Raw genomic sequence first — 25289 nt, 5'->3', positions numbered from 1 at the left:
CTAAAGTTGCAATTTACTAACCCCCCTCTTATTTTATAGGTGGTGTCCCGATCCCTAAGGTGAGGAGGATTTCTTTTTTTTTTTTTTCAATCAAAAATTTCAATAAAAGAGATTTGAGTGTCATTTGTCTTTGTTAAAACACTTGGAGAAAAGACCCTCAATGGTCTTTTTTTTCCTTTAATTTTTGGTGTTTGTGTTTTATCATTTTAAAAAACATCTTTTTTTGCCTAAGTGTTATGTTGAATTTTTTTTTTCTAAGTGTTTTAATCTTGTCTACAGGTGGAGCACAACAGCTATGCCAATCAATGTGATCCTAAGTGTGCAAATGTATTTGAATAAAAATCTAAAATGTCATGTTGCTTGCATTCCTTTGCTAATTCTATGAAGAAAAATACACAAGTATATTTCAAAAGTTTTATTTTCCCACAAAATTGGGTAATTGAGAAGTTCACAGATCTTCCAGCATTTAAAGATGAGGTGCTGAATCTCTTCTTGGCACTGGATGGAATTCTGGGGAGAAAAAAAAAGAGGGTCAAAGCATAATAGACTAAGTCCAACATTAAAATAAAATAGACTGGGGGCCAGTTAGGTCAAAAGATTTGACCACAAAACACTAAGTTAGGTTTTACCAACATGAGAAAGACCCATCTCTCTTTTCAGATGTGGTGGGAGATACTGGATAGGGGCCCTCAAGATGTTGGTGTCAAAGGCTGTGGACCTTTAAGAGAAGCAAAATAGAGTATTTTTAGTACACGACATGAAAATAATAAATCAAATAACCTGAAAAAAACAGGTCTTACGTCATACACGACTTCTTTGGTCTTGTAGATTTGGACAGCTTCCACCATCTCCGTGGCTTTAAACCTCTGCAAAACACCACAGCATGATTATGTCATTGCTTATTTAACCATTTTGATGCACAAATGACTCCCATTCAATCAAAAAAATAAAATGCGTCTCACAAAGCTCTTAGACGGAGGAAAAATGGTTGTTTAAACGAGTCAAATATGACCCCTGCGCTACGGTTGAATGAATGTCTCGCTTAGGTTTTGTCAAAACCACAATTAAAAATCAAAAGGTCCAAGCCCTGAAGTCTTTAGGAAAGGGAAGGGCAATGGTATATACGTATTCTATAAGTGTACTGTTTATTCCTTACACCTCCACTTGATGGCACTAGTGAGTGTGAGTTACCCACACAGGATCTTGCTATTAAAAATCAACGCCAACCCAGTTAAAGTGTCTTCATTCAAAATTGGAGTGTATCATAATGCTAAACAAGCTAATTTAGGAAAGCCGTGAACACTGGTCGCTGATATCTAAACATTACTGTGACAACAAAATTTCCCGAATACGGGAATAATAAATTTATCCAATCCAATTACACGGGTAGAGGAATTAGAAACTATTAAAAAAGACTCACTTTGCCGACAAACTGCTCCTTTTTGGCCGTTATGGCCACATTCTTGATGTTTCCCAGCAGTCTGTCCTCGTTGATCGACTGAAACACACAATGGAAGGGTTTCTTTTTAAACATTAAGAGCAATAGGTGACGCAATGTAGCCAACTTGCTAGCAAACATTTGTGTTTGCATCCACGTCGGGGCTACATCACGCCAATGAAGCACGCTCCCGTCAAAAAGCACTCTTAAAATGAGAACAGGGGCTAAGAAATCCCCAAAAGACAAAGTACCGAACGCTCTGCATTGTCCTGGAAGAAGTTTGTCGGGTCTTTCTTCGGGAAATCGTCAATTCTGAGCAGCTCAGCAGTCCAACGCGCCCAGCCTCCGGCTCATCCGCCATTTTGAAAAATGGCGGCGTGGGGGCGGGTCTTTTGAACTCTGACCACAGCCACGCCTCGGCCGCGCCTATTACACATAGACACAAAAAAAGACATCGTTTTCATCATAGAGTGCATTAGTCAGGGGGCTGGGGCTGCAAATACTTTTAGGTTGGGCATTAATACTTCAAAACAAATACATTGTTTTCATAATAACGTACTGTAAATACTTTTTGGTTGGGCTTTAATACTTTAAGATACAATATTGCACATTATGAACATTGCGGTGACATGCACTTCAGTGTTTGTTTTTGACTTCTAAGGTTACATACTTGGATATGCTTTTTCAATTGGGATTCATTTGGCTAAAGCAGGGGTGTCAAACATACGGCCCGCGGGCCGGAACCGGCCCCCAAGGAGGTTCGATCAGGCCCGCAGGATAATTTGAAAGTGGAAAAAATGCATAAAAGACATGGAATTAATATTTTTAATTCGCTGCAATTCATGGATTATCCGCTAAGGGGCGCAGTCTTTACATCAGAGTAGAAGACAAGCTGCATCACTGAGACAGACTGAAAACAGAAAATCAGTATGTATTGTATGTGTATGTATGTTTCATGTATGAAGTTCACAGATTTACAGGACAGGCGAACACTTTCTTCATTACACATTTCAAATCACTCTCCTTAGTTTGTAAGGTGCACGCAGGGATTACATTTAGATTTTATATGCGTATGTGTAAGTGGTTTAAAAATTCCTTTCTTTAAAAGTCTCATTTAATCTTAAAGTGCATTACTATATTTTTCAGTACCAATTAAAGTTTTGTGCCTTTGTACAATCAGTGGGATCAGTTGCAATGCATATTTGTGAATGATAAAAGTCAATTGCACATTTGTCTAAGGAAATATGAGGTGTTTCATGAAATGTTTTGTAAAAGGATAGTTCATTCAATTTCAATATGTTCTAATGTTCTTGTGCTTCTTTACACCAAAACAAAGGAAAGACATGATATTTTGGTTATTAATAGCAGAGCATGGTATAATTTTAATGGTCCGGCCCACTTGACATCTCCCTAGGCCGTATGTGGCCCACGATGCCAAATGAGTTTGACACCCCTGCTATATATGGTCATTCTTTAAGAAAAAAGCCTTACTATACATGGTCATTTTTTAAAGAAAGAAGCCTTACTATACATGGTCATTTTTTAAAGAAAAAGGCCTTACTATACATGGACATTTTTTAAAGAATCAAAGCCTTACTATACATGGTCATTTTTTAAGAAAAATGTCCGCTCTTATTCCTTATTTGTGTTTTACAGCCTTTCTATCTTTTTTTAATTACATTTTAATATTTCTTAATACCTTTCTTCATACTTTACTTTTTACTTTAATGTTTTTACAACTTTCTTTGTTCTATTAGCTTGGTTTCTTTCTGCTAGTTCTTTTTTGGAACGATTCAGCTATCCTCCACTGTCATACACATGGGATCATCTTTGAACAATACGAAGCAGAAAGAGCAACCCATCGATGGCGCTGGAAATCCGGAGCCGGACAAAAGTGCCGGGAGAAGAAGCGACGCTTCAGAACAATCATTCCATCTATTATTATGGGGAAAGTTAGATCCCTCCCTGATAAGATGAAAGAGCTGTCTGCACTTACCAGGCCGGAAACTGAGTATCGGGAGTGCTATACTCTGTTACTGTTGATTCTTCAGCTCCAGACTACTGAGGAACTGTGCGGATAAGCTTGGAAGAGTGAGTCTGCATATTTTCAACCTCAGTCTCAGTCTGCAGAAGGTCCCCACCTTGTGGAAGACTTCCTGTTTGTGTTTCCAGTTTTATCTAGCTCTCCAATGTCTTTTTCTGTGTCTGTATCTGTTCTTGCTACTGCAACCAAGATGGCTCCGCTCAAGTGGCAAAAATCAAACAAATGTCAATTTACTATTAGAAATTGTATTAATTCTATTAGAAATGTGATGGATTATCACAAATAGTTACCATCTTAAACCACACTATACACAAAAGATTCAATTTTTCCTCCAAGGAAATGTATTGATGCTACTCCATTTTTATAAATATTGAATCCTTCTCTGCCTGTACCATGGTGAAAATGTGCAGTTTTCTTCCCCATAAATAAAATTAAGGGATTTTTTTCCCCAACTTCCATTCGCTTGCCTCCCATTCACCTACTTTTCTTCTGAAGTGATACGCACATTCTCCCTTAATTTGTCAGAGTACACTAACCTTTCACAGTGCAATGTGATAATGATGAGTTTAATGTCATGGTGTGACACCATAGGGCAATTGCTGGCAATTGGAGACATGATTAAATGAAATAATTTTCCTTGTCCAATTATGAGTGCCAGCACAATGACAAAATCCATCTTATTTGACAGTGCTAGGCGTTGATGTTTGATTTAAGGACTCGGCCTACTACGCATGATGTTGGGATGTACCCAAAGAATACTCATACAGGGAGGGGGAGAACATGCAAACTCCACATAGGAAGAACAAAGCCTGTAATTGAACCCTTGATTTCAGATATGCGGGGCGAACATGCTGATCACTATTCCAATGTGTTACCCTTATGCACATACCGTGTATCCTCAAAAGGGTTGCAGGGGTTGCTGGAGCCTAACCCAGCTCACTTCAGGCGAAAGGAAGACAACACCCTAGACTGGTCACCAGTCAGCCGTAGGGCACACAGTCAAACGGTCATCGTAAACCACTCACTAACGGACCATTTCACCTCATTCTCATTCACCCCTATAGATATTTGTATAAATACAGCATAATAATGAACTAAACGTGCATGTACCTGCACAAAACAAATGCAAGCACAGGGTAAACAAAAAAAACTCACAAAGGAAGACCTGATCTGTGATTAAAACCCAGAATTTCTTGACTGTGAAGCAAACATTCTAACAACCTTCTTGCCATGCTAATCACTAAACCATCGTGCTGTCTGCTTGACCTTTGAAATGCTTTTACATATCATTTAACATTCATAAAATTACTATCAGTTACTGAGAACATTTGACGCAATACATATATAATTTCAATCATTTGAATATTTAGTTGAAGATCATTGTAAATCCTATTAGGTATTCTGGTAATCAGGTGTGACATATCAGGCTCGAATTCATTTAAAATTGAAGCAGTAATAGTCATTTAAGATTTCAGATGAACGTAACGAATTAAAGCCACTTAAAGTTTAATGGTTCATCCACCTGACCTCTGCAACCAGCATGGGTTCAGTTCCAGCCAGAGTATGAATGTTTACTGTAATTGACTAGCTGCCTCTCCAGGTTTTAACCCGCAGTCAGAAGTTAACGGTTACAGCTGCCTGCTACCCTAAAAAGAACAGTGGATTATTGTTTGGGGGGAAAAAATCTGACAAGCAATATGATTATTTCCCCCGCATCTGATATCATTTAGAAAACAGTTAGGTTGGGAAACAAAGACCTGCAGAAAGTCCCAATCTTAATTTCCATTGGGCCCATGCAGGCTCTCCAGTTCTGAATTTAAACTTTTAATTTGTTTCTGTAACTGTACTTGTGCAAGCAGTGGGCTGTTGTCTGAAAGTAACTCAAGTACCATGAGTGTGATCTTGATTTTTTTTATATATATGTTTTCTTTACAAGCTCTTAAGAATAGATCGAAAAGAGGGCTGAATAACTTAAGCCTGGTAAGCTATACACAAAAAGAACGGTTGAATGAGGAGAAGGTGTGTGGAAAATGTGTCTGCCAGAGCGTAAAATTAGCAATTACATTGGGTGTCATCAGTAATGACAATTTCAGCCCAGATAGAGCGGGTTAATGTCCAATGCTCAGACTGTAATTCGACCGTTCCACCTGTGTTCAGTCACTGAGCCTGTGTGCAGCGCAACTCGACTGGAAAAACAACACCCCACACAGATAAGCCAAGATGGTCGCCATCTGCTGGGAAAGCTTACAAGGGCAATATATTTTTTAGGACCCATGTTGATGTGACATACTAGAGTGTTTGATCTATTAGTGTGACATACTAGAGTGTTTGATTTATTAGTGTGACATGCTAGAGTGTTTGATTTATTAACGATTGCATGTAAAGAAGCTATGACGAGTTTGGATTGAATGTGTGTATCGGTGTTCGATTGGTGATCCTTGGATCCACATGGCAAGTGTGGGGCATGTTAAAGTAGATCGGTATTCGATTATTGATGTCTTAGCAAATAGCTTGAGGCACGGGAGGTCTGTTGAATCATTACAGTAAAAGTTTGGATTGAACTAACAACAACATCTCGCTGTTCTGATTATTTCCCCCTGTGTGTCAAGATCGAATGCAGGGTGTAACATTTTGGAGGCACCGCTGGGATTGCTGTTCAGATGTCCAGTGTCCAAGACCTGCTCACTGAATTCTGAGCCAGCTAAATCCCCCCAAACACTACAAAACCAGGCCGATGGCAGTGAGAGGAGGTGTTGCTGTTTAAGAAGAACTGGAAGTTGGCGGTTGAGTACTTGTCATCTGAGGCCTACGAGATCATCAGATGGACAGTAAAGACGTGCCAGTTCAGAGTTCACTCCTGTACAGTCAACAGAGCTCCTAGATCGTCGACAAAATGGAACAGTTACTCGAAGAGGTGGTAGGAACATTGAACAACCTGACGGAAAATAACCTACTGGAAATATGTGATTTTCTTAACATATTAAGAAGTGTTAAACGGAAATCGCGTCTATCATTAGTGGCTCACATTGTAAAGTACCTAGAAAGAGAAGAACTAGAGGAAGTAGAGGATGAAGGCATGTCTGAATTGTTGAAACTGAAAGATAAAATATCAGATATGAAGCATGAAGTCAAAATAGATGAAAACGAAAAGCAAGGATCAAGATTGGAAGAGACTCCAATAACTTTGCCCCAGCTACCAGATGCTGCGGACCCTCAAGGGGGTGTGTCTCCCCAGCCCCAGCCAAGCTCATACTGGCGCAAGGACTTCAAAATTGCTGGCCAGATAGGTGAACCAGGCCAAAGGGACAAGCTGACATTCTCCAGCCTTGTTCATCAAATTGAAAATGGACTGAATAGGGGTTACCTAGATGTGGAAATTATTGATGCAGTTATCAGAGCTATCTCCCCCAGTTTGCAGCTACGTAATTATTTGGAAGAGAAACCTAACCTCACTCTTCCCACACTCAAATGCATCCTACGCACTCACTTTCAGGAGAGGAGTGCTACCGACCTCTATAAGCAGTTAGCTTCAGAAGTGCAGCAGATCAAAGAGACTCCTCAAAGTTTCTTAATGCGAGTCTTGGGTCTTAGGCAGAAGGTACTGTTTGCATCTCGAGAATCAGAATCAGGACTCCAGTATGACCCAAGTTTAGTCCAGCGTATGTGCTTGCACACAATACTCACTGGTCTCCAGAGTGACAGTGTGAGGGTAGATATGCAGCCTCTCTTGCTGGACTGTAAGACTTCAGATGAACTGTTACTAGAGCGGTTAAATATAGCCTGTGCTAATGAAGTGGAAAGGAGAAATAAAAAGAAGTTTAGTACCCCACAGGCAGCGACACATGTTAGCAAGGTGCAGTCAGAAGAACTACGACCTACCAATTGCCCTGTAGAAGAAAAACCAAAAGTGTCCCCTGAGGTACGAGCGGAGTTGACTGAACTTAAGGCAAGTGTTGCTTCTCTTAAAGATCTCAGTGCAGAAATAGCTCAGATAAAGGAGATACTACAGCAGTCTACATTTCAGCCTCAGTCCTACCCCCCACCCTCAGTTAGAAGACCAGTTGGGGACCCCCAGCCACCTTCTGCTCAACAAAATTACTACAGCCAGCCCCCAGCACCCCACTGGAACACTAGCCGCCCTGCTTATGTCCCAAGGAGGTGTTTTGCCTGTCAGCGAGGAGGGCGAGATGTACAGTGCACACACTGTTATCGCTGTGGGAGTGGAGAACATTTCCAAGTTGGATGTAAAACACGAATTGTCAGGCCGCTAAGAGAAGCCCCTTTAAACGACTAGTGGTTGCCCCTGCGGGACGAGTGTCAACCATGAAGAGAGAGAAGTCTCAACTATTTATACATGGTGACTGTAGGAAATTTCCTAGCAGAGACAAAGGCACGTCCTACCGGCCACCCCCGGCAGCAATAGGTCATCAACATAAAATTACCTCCCTAGTTGGAAGGCAATGTCTAGTTCAGTGTTATTTGAATGGCCACCAACTACAAGCATTATGGGACACGGGTTCGCAAGTTTCAATTATTGACGAAAGGTGGAAAGAGGAATATTTACCTGGCGTGCGACTGAGAAATGTCTCAGAAATATTAGAAACATCTGCAGATCTGACATTGATTGCAGCAAATGGGATTGAGATGCCTTATATTGGGTGGGTTGAGACAACATTTCATTTGGTCTCAGGGGTACACAGAAAAAACCCATTGACAATTCCAATACTTGTGACGAGCGGGCATCATCTGTCCCATCCCATTATTGGTTTTAACGTTATTGAACACATTCTGGCACAGACCGAAGTGGATCAACAGTACCTTGCTGTGAGGAGGGCTTTCCCAAGTCTCAAAAGAAACGAGGTGAGGACTTTTATACAGGCCGTCAGTGCGGAACAGATAGACCAGTATGTAGTGAGAGCTAGGAAAAACAGGGTTTTAGTGCCAAAACACACCATTATTCAGATTGAATGTCGTATAGCTGCCAAACCTTTCAAAGAGGGCACGAGTGTGCTTTTTCAGCCAGATGTGAATGCCCAGTGGCCAGAGGGTCTTGAGTTCAACGACACCTTGGTCAGGGTAAGAAAGGGTGTTTTCCCTGTCATCACAATTGATGTCTCGAATCCTACAGGCCATGATATTCTTTTACCCGGGCGCACTGTAATTGGCACAGTACAACAAATTTTGACTATACTTCCCGCTGAGATTTTTGAACCAACCCCAGCACCAACTGCAGTGAACCATACCAGCATTCGCACCCCATTCAATACAGGTGAACAATGGGACCCACCTGTAGATGTAAGTCACCTGACAGAGGAGCAGAGAAAGGTAGTCAAAAGAATGCTGAGAGAAGAGTGTCACTCCTTCTCAATCTCAGACAATGACATTGGCTGTATTGACAGATTACAAATGACTATCTCTCTCAAAGATTCTGAGCCAGTAAAGCGTTCATATATGTCAGTGCCCCGACCATTGTACCAAGAGATGAAGGGTTATCTCCATGACTTAATAGCACAGGGCTGGGTGAGAAAGTCAAACTCATCATACTCCTCGCCAGTCGTGTGTGTCAGAAAAAAAGATGGAACTCTTCGGTTATGCGTAGACTATAGAGACCTAAATAGGAAGACACATCCAGATAGACAGCCGATCCCCAGAGTTCAAGACATCATGGATAGCTTGGGCGGGAACTCCTGGTTTTCCCTCCTAGACCAGGGGAAGGCATATCATCAGGGGTTTATGTCTGAGGAATGCCGAGCACTGACTGCTTTTGTTACACCATGGGGACTGTACGAGTGGATCCGTATCCCTTTTGGCCTTATGAACGCCCCTGCATCGTTTCAGCGTTGCATGGAGGAATGTCTGGAAGGACTCCGGGATAATATCTGCATCCCTTACTTGGATGATACGCTGGTTTTCAGTAAGACTTTTGAAGGGCATGTAGAAAATGTGAGACAAGTACTTTGTCGCCTCAGAGAGTATGGCATCAAACTAAAACCCAGCAAGTGCAATCTCTTCAAAGCTGAGGTTCGCTATTTGGGCAGGATAGTTTCTGCAGAAGGCAGCAGGGTGGATCCTGCAGATTTTGAAGCTGTTCGATCACTGAAAGACATCAAACCACACACTGTGGGTCAACTCAGAAAGATGCTTGGTCTACTGACTTATTACAGACAATATATCAAAGACTTTTCCAGAAGAGCGAGTTGTCTGTATGACCTTCTGAAAACAGACCAGAGTAATGCCCCAAACAAAACAAAGACAAAGAAACCAAGCCATGTTGTTCCCTCAAACAAGCCGATCACATGGACTGACGAGCACCAGCAGGCGCTTGAACAACTGATTGAATGCCTGCTCCATCCACCAGTATTAGGATTCCCAGATTTTACCCAGCCATTCATTGTACACACTGATGCCTCACACCAAGGGTTAGGTGCAGTGTTGTGTCAGAAGCAGGATGGCAAACTTAGAGTCATTGCCTACGGCTCCCGCACATTGACAGCAGCTGAAAAGAATTATCACTTACATTCTGGTAAACTGGAATTTTTGGCTCTAAAATGGGCAATCACTGACAAGTTTCGAGATTATTTGTACTATGCCCCAGCATTCACGGTATATAGCGACAACAACCCGCTCACATACATTCTATCCACTGCAAAATTAAATGCAACCACTTCCAGGTGGGTTGCAGAATTGGCTGATTTCCACTTTACAATAAAATATAGGCCAGGGAGGGAAAACAATGATGCTGATGCTTTGTCAAGGATGCCGCTGGATGTTGAGTCGTTGATGAAGGAATGTTCTGAGGAACTACCACCCGATGCCATCGTTGCCACGATCCAAGCAATCAAGGTACAGGAAATGTTCCCTTTGAGTCTGCCTTCATTACAGATGTGCTGTTCAGTGACAGATGTAGAGGAGACAGCTGCTGCGTCAATCAGCCCTATACCAAAAGAAGAGGTAAGGAAAGCACAACAATCTGACCTGTTCATTCGTCCTGTGTTGAATTATAAACTGTCAGGTTGTAAGCCATCAGCGGAGGAGTTGAAGTTGCTCAGCCCAAAGACAAAATGTTTGCTCAGGCAGTGGGACAAACTGATAACAGACAGTGACGGGATTCTGTACAGAACCACCACAACCCGTAAACAGTTAGTCTTACCGGAACAATATCGAGGAACAGTAATGAAAGAGTTGCATAATAACATGGGGCACCAGGGTGTCGACCGCACAGTATCCCTTGTGCGTGATCGTTTCTTCTGGCCATATATGCAGTCTGATATTGAACATTATGTGACTAAAACCTGTCCTTGCCTAAAACAAAAAAAACCATGCCAGGAACAGAGAGCACCATTGACGAATATTGTGACAACACAGCCCTTTGAGCTGGTTTGCATTGACTTTCTTCATCTTGATCGATGCAAAGGCGGATATGAGTATATCCTCGTTATTGTCGATCACTTTACACGTTTTGTCCAAGCATATGCCACCACCTCCAAGTCAGGAAAGGCTGCTGCAAACCTTATCTTCAATGACTTTGCCCTGAAGTTTGGGTTCCCCTTACGTATCCACCATGATCAGGGAAGAGAATTTGAAAATAATTTGTTCACACAGTTGAAGAGACTCAGTGGCATGGCTGGATCCAGGACAACACCTTATCACCCGATGGGTAATGGTCAGGTGGAACGAATGAACAGGACATTGCTGCAGATGCTAAGAACACTGAGTGAGACACAGAAATCAAATTGGAAGGAGTCTTTGAACAAGCTTGTGCATGCGTACAACTGTACCCGTTGTGATGTGACAGGTTATTCACCATTTTACCTACTGTTCGGGAGATCGCCGAGGCTTCCAGTGGACATGCTCTTTGGACTGTACAACAAGTCCGATACAGATGGACAGCAGGACTATGTGGAGAAATGGAGACGAGGGATGGAGGAGGCGTACACCATTGCCACCGAGAGTGCACGGAAAGCTGCAGAACGAGGTAAAAAGCACTATGACACCAAAGTGAGGAGCTCTGTGCTACAACCAGGAGAACGCATCCTGATAAAAAACCTGACACCAAGAGGCGGACCTGGAAAACTCCGTGACTTCTGGGAAGATACAGTTCATACGGTGGTGAGGCGAATGGGATCTGATCTACCAATTTATGAAGTCAGGCCAGAAAAAGGTAAAGGGCGTTCCAGAGTTCTGCACAGAAATCTACTGATGTCCTGTGATCATTTACCTGTTGAGGCAACACTAGAAGAAGGAAAAATTGGCAAAAGTATGCAGAGAAAGAAACAGCAGCCCGTATCTCATCTTCAAGAGTCAGACGAAGACAGTGGTGACGAATATGACTTTCACTACGAGCCCCTCCAGGTGCTAAATGAGAGCGATGCCCAAGGGATGGAGTCTGAGCACAGGCCACTGTCAGCGAATCAGAGACTCGGAGTGAAGGGCCCTGCTTCCGGACCAGTACAACGAGAAGATGACTATCAGCGGGAGGACCTGCCTGGTGAGGGAACAAATCTGGCTGTTGAAGATCCTCGTGATGATCATTTATCAGAGACCTCTCCGCCAACCACTGTGAATGAACCTGAGGCGTTGACTTATGAACGGCCAAGAAGGGAGAGACATCCACCACGACGAACAACCTATGATCAGCTTGGTGTCCCCTCCTGTTATAGTACTCAGTCACCACATCAGCTGGTACCTGCTTACCCTGCACCAGGAGTGGTTCCTTGGTTAGTACACCTGCAGCCATATTACATTCAACCACCCTTTATGTATGGACTCCAACAGGCTTGAGCCTACAAGGGTGGCATGTATTATGCGAACATGGACTGTTACGACTGTGATTACAGTTTCCATCCAGTGAACGTGGACCGTACGAGTTGTGGATTATATTTGAACTGTGGCCCTTGCCGCCTGGAGTTTTCATGAGTATCAGCTTACAGAAGAGGATGTGAAATGACAAGTTCGCTAGACTGTTCAGCATAACAACCAACAAGGGGAAGATATTTGGAATATACTGATGTCGGGACGACATTTGTTTTTGTGGGGGAGAGTGTGACATACTAGAGTGTTTGATCTATTAGTGTGACATACTAGAGTGTTTGATTTATTAGTGTGACATGCTAGAGTGTTTGATTTATTAACGATTGCATGTAAAGAAGCTATGACGAGTTTGGATTGAATGTGTGTATCGGTGTTCGATTGGTGATCCTTGGATCCACATGGCAAGTGTGGGGCATGTTAAAGTAGATCGGTATTCGATTATTGATGTCTTAGCAAATAGCTTGAGGCACGGGAGGTCTGTTGAATCATTACAGTAAAAGTTTGGATTGAACTAACAACAACATCTCGCTGTTCTGATTATTTCCCCCTGTGTGTCAAGATCGAATGCAGGGTGTAACATTGACCTTGATTATGACACAGCAGATTTGTAGTCTTGTGACTATGCCTGTGTACATCCGAGGGATATTGTTTTTGTAGGGTTCTCAACTTGAATAAAAATGAAAATGGTAGGGAATGAGCTTGAGTGGGTGTGCGAGTGTAGGAGTGTGTGCGCGTGAGTATGCATATGTTTGTGTGAATTTTTGTCTGTCACCCTGTGCCCTGAGATTTGGTGTTAACTGATTTAGGGTGTACACCACCTACTTCCCATAATTAGCTGGGATATCACCTACAACCAATGTTCCCTCTAAGCTGCGCGCATGCGCAATTGCGCACTACTCACGTCTTCTCTGCGCACAGCAAATCATATGGAGCGCACAAAATAAAATCCCTTTTTTTTAGCTGTGAGACCGACGCGCGAACCACTCATCCGCCAGGCCGCCCATTCATAGATATTAATCATTACATTTTATTATTACTAAATCATTTATGTGTAGTAAACATGCACCTGCTTATGGCAGGTGTGATACTGGTGTGTGCCAATAGCGAGCAATGATGATGTTGCTCACACCGTCAGTGTGCTCAGGGAGGTTGTCATTCTGCCCAGAAAAACAAAAAAATAGAGGGAACATTGCCTACAACCACCCACAAATACTATTATTATTTCTTATTCTATACGTACGTATGTATATGGTTTTTATCTACTTGTATACTACACACGGACACACCCAAATTCCCCCCAAAAATCCATGTTATAAAATGATTGAACTCACCAAAACTATGGTCTCCCAAAGCACATTCTTTCCAAAAGTTCAGTCAAAGTTGGTCATTGCATTCATTTAGTCAAGCTACATTAAATTATAGTCAAGGGTTTGTTTTATAAGAGTTGAAAAAATGCTGACATTCTGGAAACTTTCTACAATTTACACTAGTACCTTGTTATCAGTCAATACGGTTCTGTTCATTTGGTTTAATTATCTTGCATTTTCCATGAAGAAAAGAAAGAACCATCTGTCCTTTCAAAAGAACCTCTTATCAAAATCCCTACAGCTTCATTTATCAACACAACGTCACATGCATCCCAATGATGACAAGAATGCAAATTAGAAGGATAGACACTCAATGGCCCTTTGTAAATAATTTACTGTGTTGTTTTGTTGGAAATTGAGACAACATTATTCCCCCCCTTGGCCATGTTCGACAGAAACATTCATCCTGAAACCGCCCAGCAAATGCTTCACTTTTCTTCCAAGCTCCCACTAAACAGGATGGTGTTGTTTGTGCTGTGACATGATTCATTGCAATGCTTGAATTCCATATGGCAAAGACTGTAAATATGTTGTATTAGTTATGATCTACTGAACAGATTTAGAATTATTCAGATATTTTTTTATTGACCATTGATGAATTAAATGTTATCCAGAAGTCACAGGAACATTGGAAAAAGAAATTCCACACCCTACAAACCCAAAAAAGATTTCAAATTCTAAATACATATGTAACATCTATCGTGATGTATATATGAATTATATGGGTAAATGTCTGGGTTTTTTTGTAAGGGCAGACTACATCAATAATCTTTAGTGTATTTGTGTCTTCTTGTGGATTTATCGCTTACCCTTTATTTTCCATAAAAGGAACTGTCCACAGTAGCTCTAGCCATGGTGCTTAAAAAAAGAAAACATGGGATCAATAAAAGTTTCAAATCATCTGAAATGTTTGATAATCCGTAGACGTGCATTTTGTATCTCATGTTGGATGTTTACTTTTTTACTTGAAAAAAAGATCAATTTATAAGATTTGTAGCCGCTATGTATCGGTGTGTATTTTTTGTTGTTATCATTTGTCTTCATTGATCGAACGCATTTCCATTGCATATCCTTGGATTATTTCAGATTTTCCCATGACTCATTTGAGATTCTTAATGCTTTTTTCACTCTGTTTTTAGTTGACAACGTTATTTCTGACTGTTTGTAAAAGTTTGAGAAGAGATTGGTTGCCAACAGTTCTTCATTTTTCAACAAATGATATTCAATTGAATTTTCAGAGGTATTATTAGTGTTTGGTGTGTTTTATTTATCCGAGCTAACTGCGGCGATCAGGACGTTATTCGTTTTATTTGACAGATATTTCGATAGTAAGAGGGAAATCTAATTTCCATGTAATTTCGATTTACGTGGAAATTCGGGTTACACCAGTGATGATAAAACAAAACCATCAAGTTTATTGTCATAATTATACAGCAGATGGGTCATTTTGAGGGACACATTTAAAATGGGAATAGATGACATTTACTGTTGATTCTCTCTCAGTGACATTCGGCCTAATGGCTTAGTACATAAAAGGGATAGTGAGGGCGATTATGATGATTTTCATTTCTGTTATTATGAGGCCAATTTGAATTATCTCTTTAAATGATTCTATTTTATTACATTGAATTGATTAGAAATCAGATTTTTAAGACACTCATAACAATTTAGAAGTGACAAGAGCAAGTATTGTGAGCAATATATCACTTTCTTGCTATAGCAATTTTAGAACTAAATTACCGAAGAATCATTGAATTCATAGAAGCCTTTACAGGGTTAGCTGTACACCTCATTGTTACGCCGCACATTATGATGAATCAGAAGCTTGTTAATAATCCAGATCTGGGGAAAAAAAGTCACATTCACCGGGATAATGATGATAATGTGTCTGTGGGCGCCCAGTATTATTACTTACTCACATGTGGAGGATGAAGGATCTCTGCTGGATGTGTCTCTCTGAAGCCTCTTTATGATAGACGACATCCATTGTTTTAATGATCATGTAGATTGTAATGGGAGAAAGTGCAATTGGAATTCTCACAAGGACGTTTTAGTTCAACTTGAATGTACTCAGGCCGTTGTGCAATTGTTTGTATGTGTGTGTGTGTGTGTGTGTGTGTGTGTGCGGCGAGTGGGCTTAAGTGTTTGCGGTGGTGTGAGTGTGCTTAGAATTTGTGGAGGCAGGCTTTGTTACTAATGCCATTTTCCTGCAATAAAACATTGATAATAATTATAGAGATGTCAACGATATCAACTGTCTAGAGATGATGGGTCGAATTAGTGTCGTCGCCCCGTGTGGGTGCAGATAATTCAGCGAAGGCATGTAGAATCAGAGCTTTGAAAAGTCCGATAATATCCGATTTGACAAATAGACCGTGGCAGGCACAATGTGACATTGGCATCAGCACAGTTAAGATGCCGTCTCACAGCTTAAGCTGTGCTCTAAATATGAAGTCTTAACTAAATCTCTCAGTTTATCTGATACCAGTCACTTTAGGGAAAGTGCTAGGACTATGAGTTTTTCCATTCTTACTGTCACTGATTCGTTAGGGCCACCTTCTCACAACTTATGATTCCTGCCATCTGCAGATTCTCTCCATCCTTATTACTATGCTCTGCCCCCACTCCCCCATTCCTCCTCGCATCTCCCCTGAGGATTAGTTGGCTAAACGCAGGGAGGCGCTCAGTAGCATATGAGAGACGGCTCCTCCGTGGATCATAAATTCGCTGGTGATTGAGGGGAGCAACACCAGGCCCCTACTGAGCAAGCAGGCACTCTGAGGCACTGCAGCGAACAGAGTGACCTCAAAGTGACATTAAAGCAACCTTGAAAGTGGACTTAGTGTGACAGAGCTCTTGCTGTAACAAGATGATAAGGCTCCAGATTAACCGATGCGACAGCCAAGGATAACACCATCTCATCGGAGATACGGGAAATAATCGAAGGCACAAGCTCTCATTCAGATTCATGTTGAGAGTAAAAATGTTTGTTTAGCTGAGGCATCAAGCGATTTACTTCAGGTTGAAATACACTCCAGACCATCCCGCTACGGTGAACCGCCAGTATACTATTATGTCCCATCACGTGAAGTCTGCTTTATCATGGATTTCAAGCAATCTTTCGTCAACTATCAAAGTTATTGAAGATAGAATTTAGCATTGCTCCCATTTATTGAGGGTTAGGACTACCTCTAGTTCTCGTTTCTTTTTTGGCTGATCAAAATACCAATTATTGGAATCTTCTGAGTAAGCCTGCAAGCCTGCCTTCACAGATACGATGCCCTTGCCTCCCTTCTGTCACACTACTCAGATGCCAATGACATATACTGAGCCAAAAATACATGTCTGCTGTGTAAAACCTATTCATCAAGTGTGTCAAACCCAGAGTGCAGGCTGTAGGGTTCCCAATTTAAACTCATGTGGGACATACTAGAATATGTGTGTCTTAATAGGTTGTAATTAATTTTGCAAACAGTCCTGCGATTGACTGAAACAAGAATTTGGAGATCCGACAACTAGAACTTGGAGAAAAGCGAGAAGGTACTGACAGTGAATTTATGAAGACAATCCGGCGACGTGGTCAAGCTCTGGGTGGCTTAAGTAGGTGGTGGTTGGTGATGAGCCACACCAGGTTCTGGACCTGTGATTGGGAGACAGGCGCATCCCCCACCTGTTTAGCCCTGGGCCTGACACTGGCCAGCTCTTATACTGCTAATCTTTGTCAACAGCCGATCCTACGTGTTAGTGCTAGAACTGCTTAGCTAAACTGCCTTTCTCCCAGCCAGCGACCGGCCGACACGAGGGTGCGGCAAAACGCTGGTAGCCTGGGATGGTCCAGCATGGCGTACAGAGGTCCCAGGGAATCCAAAAGACCACTTTGCTGTCTAACAGCAGTGCCTACATGTGTTAGATATTACTTTTCCTTTCTAATCCTTGTTTGGTAATACTCCATCTCAATGCTATGGTGTATTAGAATATATAATGAGTAATAAAATACTTTTTATATACTGGCTGTATAGTATGCATAGATGTTTACTGTATGTTTATAGTATATTACACAAATAAGTCTTGTGACCTAGTTAAAGTTGAACACTGCACTTTAGAAGAGACACAAAAGCTATCACACCCTGTTAAAATGTGTTAACCAGTAAAATACTGCAATGATTAGCAAACAAACAGGGAGAAGTATTCCTTGCAAAGAATGTACATAGGACTTGAGCAAATGTTATTTTTGTGTGCGCATAATGAAATTGGGCTATAGGAATGGAAAAGGCAGGAATATTAAGTGATTTGTGAAGCATTACCAATGCTGTCAATCCATAAAGTACAGCACTGGGAAACTAAGAACAAAGTCCCTGGACAAATCTATAAGCAAATGTATAATTATGCATTCAAAACCCACTTGTATTTTTGAAACGTAGAAAGAATACTACATTTAGGTCGAGGCGTGTTTTCTCGCATACAATGAGAGCAATTTGTTTTAGTTTGACAGCATTCCCAAGCAGCACTGCTGCTGGGCAAAATGCATACCAAGTCCTCAACAAAGATTTTTCCATCTGCATTGGCCTTTTTTTTTGTCAAAGCCAAGCAAAAAGAGTTGCCCAAGTGAGATCTTATCACCATTCTCCAGTTACTGGCACCAATGGTGAGCAGCAGCTCTTTCAAGAGTACTTGACAAGAAAATATTCTTAGTCCAAACTTTCCTTACATGCACCTCCTCACCAGTCATCGTGAATACACTTTCCAGTGTTTTCAAATGAATCCTAACTGGTGGTCCGACTTTCCCACATAATGCTCTGGGAAGTCTTAAGAAGATGGACAAAAGATCCCTACAAATCCCACATGGATTACCTCATGCCTTTAGTCTCTGAAGTGGCAGTTAGCCTCTCTTCAAAACAAGTAGGAAATAAAGGAAGAAGTAGAGGAAAACATATGGGAAAAAAGAAGGGCTAAGCGTAGAGTGGATGCCACCACAGAAGGTTTGCTCCACTTGCTCAATCCAAACAAGTAAAAGACCATTCTTAAAAAAAAGGAATGACTTGTATCCATTTGTTAAAAAAAAAAGATAAGTATGACAATTAATCCAGTTGAAGGATTGAGATTTGGGTTAATAGAATCGGTCGCTTTGGCAAATCTTTATTTAGGAAGACTGAACGCAGATGAATTAAATCACCGTTGCTCTGACTTTTCATCTTTTTTGTCTAGGTTTGTACTGTTGTTATGAAGTTTTCATTTTTCTACTTTACGTTTCACTGAGTCAAAATAAGTTTCACCTGACATATTGTATCTCGGCTGTTGTCTATACACAAGACTATAGTTCAGTCCAGAAAAGTAAAGTACGTCCCCAGAATATGATAACTAAGGGGTCAAAAGCTTTGAATATGATTAAAAAGGAAAAACCTCTTAAGCTGTATTATTCTTAATATCTGATACATAGTATGTTGTTAAAGATGGAGAAGCATGTAGAAAAGAGAAAACAAAAATGAAGAAATGCTGATTATTTTTAAGAAAAGGATTTAAAAAAAAAGATCAGCCAATGAAAAAATCTATGGAGTGAAAATATTGTTGAATTACAAAAATGTATAAAGTACTACAATACATTATCTAATGCAATTTCTAAGAAACTTATTAGAGACTATAATTAGATTTTACAAAAGGCTATTGAAAGGTAACCTTCCTATTTAACAGACATTTGAATCTTTAAACTATATATATACATTTTATTATGCGTTGATGAGCTGATTTGTCTGTTTTAAATGTTGTTGCATTAAGAGATCAGTCTGCATTATCAATTGCCTTACAAAAAAAAAAAAATAGTATTGTAGTAATTATCATTGAAGTCTAAAACCCAAACTATGATAACATTGGTGGTGTACAGTCTGAGACAAAAAAACAGCTCAATGGATTCTGAAAGCCCTGGACAGATGACCTTTACAAGCCAAATAATGGAATTTGAAATGTGACTGTTCAGAATCTACACACACTCCATTCTAGCAGTTGGTGCTTCTTTATGTTCCGGCCAGGAGAGAACAGTTTGAAGGCCTCGACTCACTGCCCGCCACCACAATATTGAAATCTTGGTCATGGAGGTGGTTACTAGACGAGCAAAGTATTTTTAGTGTGGAATTGGTGTGTTGAAAACCACAGCTATATTAAATATCAACTCCAACCCATTGATCACTGTCAACTTCAAGTATGTGTGGACGTTACTCATCAATTCAGTAAGGGTAGGTCCATCCTTGGTGACATCTGCCATCAGCAGAGCGTAACTGTGGAGAAAAATGGCTCACTGTGTGGAACATTGTGCTAAAAGCACCCCAAGCCCCAACTTTGATACCCATCACCTCCCTCCCCCATTGATCCCCACTGTAACTGGCAGAGCCAATCAGGCTATCATAGCCACTGCAGATGGACAGACGCTCACTTACAGGTGCGCTATGGGAAAGCGGATGGATTTGATGGATTGACAGGCTGTCATCGAGCCACTGGGGCATTACAAAACCATCCCCTTGCATTAATCTCGGCCAGCAACATCCTGTTTGTGAGCGTGTATGAGTGTTTGCAGAGGTGTGTGTGCACTGCGGTCAGACCCGTGCAGATTACACATCCAGTGGGTGACAGCTCAAGAATCAGGCTGTCAGGTGGGCCTGCCCCCCTCGAAGTTGAAAGGCAGACAGAATTAAAAAGCCCATCAGGTGATATCTGACAAGCCTGAAATACTGTACTCCATGGATGCTACTGATGAACATAGTGTCTCTTTAACATGCTTTGGTCATTTGCAATTTGAATTGCATGCCATAACATTATATTTCCCGTAAATCCCACTTTTTTGAGTCATTTTACTTTAGAAGCATAGTTTTAGCAACCTATTTAGGGAGAAAATAAGTCTCATTAAGCCGCCTGATGGTATAGTGATTCACTCGCCTGACAGGCTTGATTCCCGCTGACCGTGGGATGATTGTGAGTACTAATGTTCATTTGTCTCTCTGTGTGGCCTACGGCTGACTAGCGACCAGTCTAGGGTGTAGTCTGCCTATCGCCTGAAGTCATCTGGAATTAAGTCTCATTATGTACAAAAAGAAAATGGTGATTCATGACATCAGTATAAGCATTTCACAACAATTAAACAGCTTGCTTCTCTCAGAAAATTTGACTTGCTGTTTCCTTTTTTTGTCTCGTTATGACACATGTTCCTTGATATCTACTGTCCTCATGTGGTCTAAATGGGAACAGCACTAATGTAAATCTTACTTCAAATCCTTAGTCTGTATTCTCTATATCAGCACCCTCATTACATTCTACAATGCATATATTTTCCTCCAATTCACTTAAACTAAATGCTCTTACAACTTCGTAATGACAAGGTAAAATAATATAATAACAAGTGCTTCAATTTAGAAAAGCTTCATGAGTAATTTTACAGGGAATGATTCACTCAAATCAAGCTGTGATGATGAAAAACCTTATCAATCCATTTTCTACACTTTTTGCCAATGGTGAGACCAACCCAGTCAAAGGTTATAACTATAAAGCAAACCACACTCAACTAAAGGATTCATCTAAGATCATGCTTACAAAGATTGATTCAACTCCAGTTTTACACAAATTAAGTGATCCTTTTAGAGAACGAAAAATAAAATGGACGAGCATTTGCGGTTGCAGGTTGAAGCTAAGTGAAGTGAGACTGGGTGGTCTGGTTTGAGTTGCAGAAGGGTAGAGGAAACGTGCTATGACAGCTTCCTGTGTGTGGACCTGACAATGAGGCAACTGAGTGTGACTGTTACTGATGTGCTGTTAACATGTTTCCACGAAGGCAGTCACAGGCCAGTGCAACTTGCCTCTTAACACCTGTTTTTTCATGTCGAATAAATACACCGTGCAAAATAAGAGGTGTTAAAGACTGTATGCTATTACAATGTTCCTTTATAGGGTTCGAGTATTGCTGACCAGAAGCTCTATGTCAAGCGGGGACACAATTGATTAGTTGTGAAAAGCAGAGGCCGGGCCAAAAGCTACACAGTGCAGAACGTTGAGCCGCCATGTCTGCTGGCACACGCCGCCAGCGCATATGTTCTCGCTCTTCTATTATTTATCATGTCTGAACCTCTTGCAGGCAAATCTCACTTGGATTATTTTGGAAGGCAAGCTGTTTTATCAAGTGCGCAACTCCACAAATGAGTTTCCCATCTTGGCTTTGGCAGGCAGTATGTTACCCCCTGAGTTGCAAATGACCCCACTGCCAGCACTTCGCCCTTTCAGCAAATAAATAGTCTGTCACACATGTGGGAAGAAACAAATAAATTTCAACCTAAATCCTTTGACGTCTATATAAATTGTAAAGAACATGAAAAAGTTATAGAGGCAAGTAACAAGTATTTTATCCAGGAGAGGGTAGTGATGCAACTCTGCACAGGATGACTTGGTGCTCAACTACCTCATTTCTTTCACTTCCAACACTGCTTATCCCAGTCAAAGTGACGGAATGCTGGATTTCAGCTGACTCTGGGCAAAAAGTGAACACCTGAGACTGGTAGCCAGTCAGTTGTAGGTTAACACACAGAGACAGACAACCATTACACAAATTGACCACTATCCAGGGGTGCTCAATACGTTGATTGCGATCTACCAATCAATTGGCAAGATACTATTAGTAGATGGGATGACAGTAAGATTTGATCCACTCGGTTGGTTTCCTTCAGACCTGAACAATGTCTTGTTTGTAGTGCAACGTTGCGATGTGTGCAAGCGCGATACTCACATCGCAAGATGTGCGATACTTTTATATAATTTCTTTCATTATTAACTTATTTTGAACATGCATATTTCACACTTTTAATGAGTGCATCAGGCTCTATGCCCAACTTACGTGTGGAGCCAACAGCCGTTCAAGTGGCAGCCGGTGGCGGTAGCGCCGTCCACTCTTGCTCGTTTTGTGTTTTTGGTGCTTTTCATGATTTGATTTGGTGATTCTTAATGATCCCATTTACTTTGATTTGCTTTGTACTTTGTGCTTTTGCTTTGTTGTTCTGCAGCCTTTGCGACTGTACTGTCTAACTTATAACTATGCCTTTTCCTGTATCTGCATTCTCACCCTCTTGCTACTGTCACAATGAAATTTCCCAAATATGGGATGAATAAAGTTATCCAATCCAATCCAATGCATACCTAGCAGTAATTTAGAGTGTCCAACCAGCCTACCATGCACAATTTTCTTTTTTTTTTTTCTAGCTGCTGTCTCACAGCTTTGATTCTTTCAAGTTTTTTTTTTTTTTACAAGGCATGTACTCTTGATTGTGCGTCACTCAAGATGGCATGAAACAGGTGAAGTAAAAGTGAATTGCACATGGAAACTGTTGACCGCTAGAGAGAGCCAGAGTCTATATTTATGCTGTTAAATGCAGCAAGAAACATTGACATGTACTCGTGGGTACAATTTTATCATAGCCCTACTCGTAGTGGTAGAAGAATAAGTAGTACTAGTAGTAATAGTAAGAGCAGCGAGGACCTAACTGGGATCAAACCCTTGAGCCCACAACTGTGAGGCCAACACACTAAGTACTTCTCCAGTAAGCCACCAGAGTAATATGAATGATGATGAAATATGTAGTGGTTATGTTGGTGGTAGAAAAAGTGTTAGTGTTACTCAAAGTAGTTAGAGGTATTGTGACATAAATACAAAGTACTTGATCGCTCGGCATTCCCTGTAATCAGCTCGTTCCAATAATTCTGGGAATACTACTGTTATTGTTGGTGATTTAAATCATTGTCCTTCACTATAAAACATCCAGTCAACATGTGCTGTAAACAGGCCTTATGAACCAAAGGTTGTGTATACACTGCATCATCCAATGTAAAATAAATGTGCTATTATTTGACTTGAGGTCACAATATGCAGCTGAAGGCATGCGTGTGATTACTTCCCCCCCGTCTGATGCATCATACATATTACTTTTGTGCAAATATGAGACTGGCTCTGAAAATTCATTTTAACTGTACACGAGCTGATTTGTGTTTGCAAAATTGTGTCGCGTATACATACATTTTATCCTAGGCTCCTTGCAGTATATCAAAATGTTGTTCTTCCTAGTGTAGCAGCATGTTGGTTGAGTATTTAGTACATCTGCCTAGCAGTTCTGACTTCAAGGGTTCAATCCCAGGCCTTCCTATGTGGGGTTTGCATGTTGTCTCCGGTCACTCTGATTTAAGTTGCTGAGAAGGAAAAAAATAGATAAACATGAATATTAATATCAAAATAGTACTTTTTTATTATTTAGAGTTCAAAAGATAATACTGGTTAGTCCTAATTACATATATTCAGAGACCATAAAAGCTTTTACAATGTATCTGGGGAGATTTTTGACATCATGCAACCCAAAACTTTCAAACTCGCATTCCTTCACTCAAAAGTTTAGCAAAATTCAGCTTTTTTAAAGAAACACAAAAGAAAAATTGGGGATGTTTGATTTAAAATATTTGCATTCTTTCTATTGCAGTTTTTTCTGCTGACTTGCTTTTTATTCGTTGCAATTACTGCATATAATATGTTAAAACGACTCATTGGAGAGGGTGCATTGTATACTGACTGATAAATGACCCTCATACATTGCCTCTCTTACGGAGAAAAATGAGGCCACTTTTTGTAATAAAGATTTACAGGGAATTCTCAGCAGTTCAATGCAGAATATTGACACCAATATCTCTAGCTCAAAGTATCATTTGATTTTAAGCAGAAATTTGGATAGATTTCTTGCATCATATCCTATCAGATAACATTTAGTGCATGCACGCGTAAATGAGAGTGCTTGTGAATTTCTCTGCAGCTTTACGAGCTACTTCTCAGCAAAGGCTTGCCCCCTGATTAAATCTGCACTTCTCTGCAATATTGCAAGTTGAGGAGAGCAGGAATCTGTCAGCTGATGCACAGGAAGACCCTGGCCTCGCCCACATCTTGGCAACCAGCCATAAATTGACACTAAGGAGGGGGTGAGATTTCTGGGAAATTATGTGACAAAGGCAAACCATCTTAGCTCACTGCTGCTGCTGTTTGTGTGGATATCTTTACTAGAACAGGCTGGCCTGGTCTGATGTGTCTGGACCAATCACAGCAAGGTACATAATTGTGATTCCTGGAAGAGCATAGAGTATGTGGAGGGATGCTCTGCGATCACTTTCAGATGATATTATTCCCAACATCACTCTGCTATCCTTCTGGGTTGAGAAGAGTCTATTATGCGACTTGCTTGTGCATTTCAAATACCTATAGTTGTATAAAAGACTTATTTTTCTCGGGATAATTTTTCAAATGTGCGTTTTGGCTGTGGGTACTCTGTTTTTTTAGTTTTTTTTATTATGATTATTATTACTTTCACCAGGCTATTTGGGAACCACTTGTCTTTACTGGAAATAGGATTTGCTTCTTGATGACTCACACAGAGGGAAAGTCTCACTTCCTTTACTATGACCAACAGAGGGTAGCAAAAGATCATTTTAGATTACAAGTCAAGCTTTCTGGAATATGACTCAACATTACATTAGTTAAATGGTACGCTAGTACAATGAGAGTGACGTCAACATTATGTCCATATATGTCCATATATATACAGTGGGGCAAATAATTATTTAGTCAACC

General features: G+C 40.8%; 1 protein-coding gene and 1 long non-coding RNA gene across 2 annotated transcripts in view; one reads left to right on the top strand and one right to left on the bottom strand.

The window, feature by feature from the left end:
- LOC144074626 (uncharacterized) overlaps positions 1-25289 on the top strand; it is a 282179-nt gene that overhangs the window by 32687 nt on the left and 224203 nt on the right. The window lies entirely within an intron of this gene.
- On the bottom strand, positions 401-14511 carry LOC144075046 (uncharacterized). Its single transcript, XR_013300457.1, has 6 exons — positions 14470-14511; positions 1690-1864; positions 1421-1498; positions 801-866; positions 677-718; positions 401-510 (listed from the first exon to the last, which is right to left on the bottom strand). It is a non-coding gene; the product is annotated as an uncharacterized LOC144075046 (long non-coding RNA).

Source organism: Stigmatopora argus, chromosome 5 (assembly GCF_051989625.1).
Source record: "Stigmatopora argus isolate UIUO_Sarg chromosome 5, RoL_Sarg_1.0, whole genome shotgun sequence".
NCBI lineage: Eukaryota > Metazoa > Chordata > Actinopteri > Syngnathiformes > Syngnathidae > Stigmatopora > Stigmatopora argus.
The sequence above is the reverse complement of the archived record's forward strand: the minus strand, read 5'-3'. Positions and strand labels throughout refer to the sequence as shown.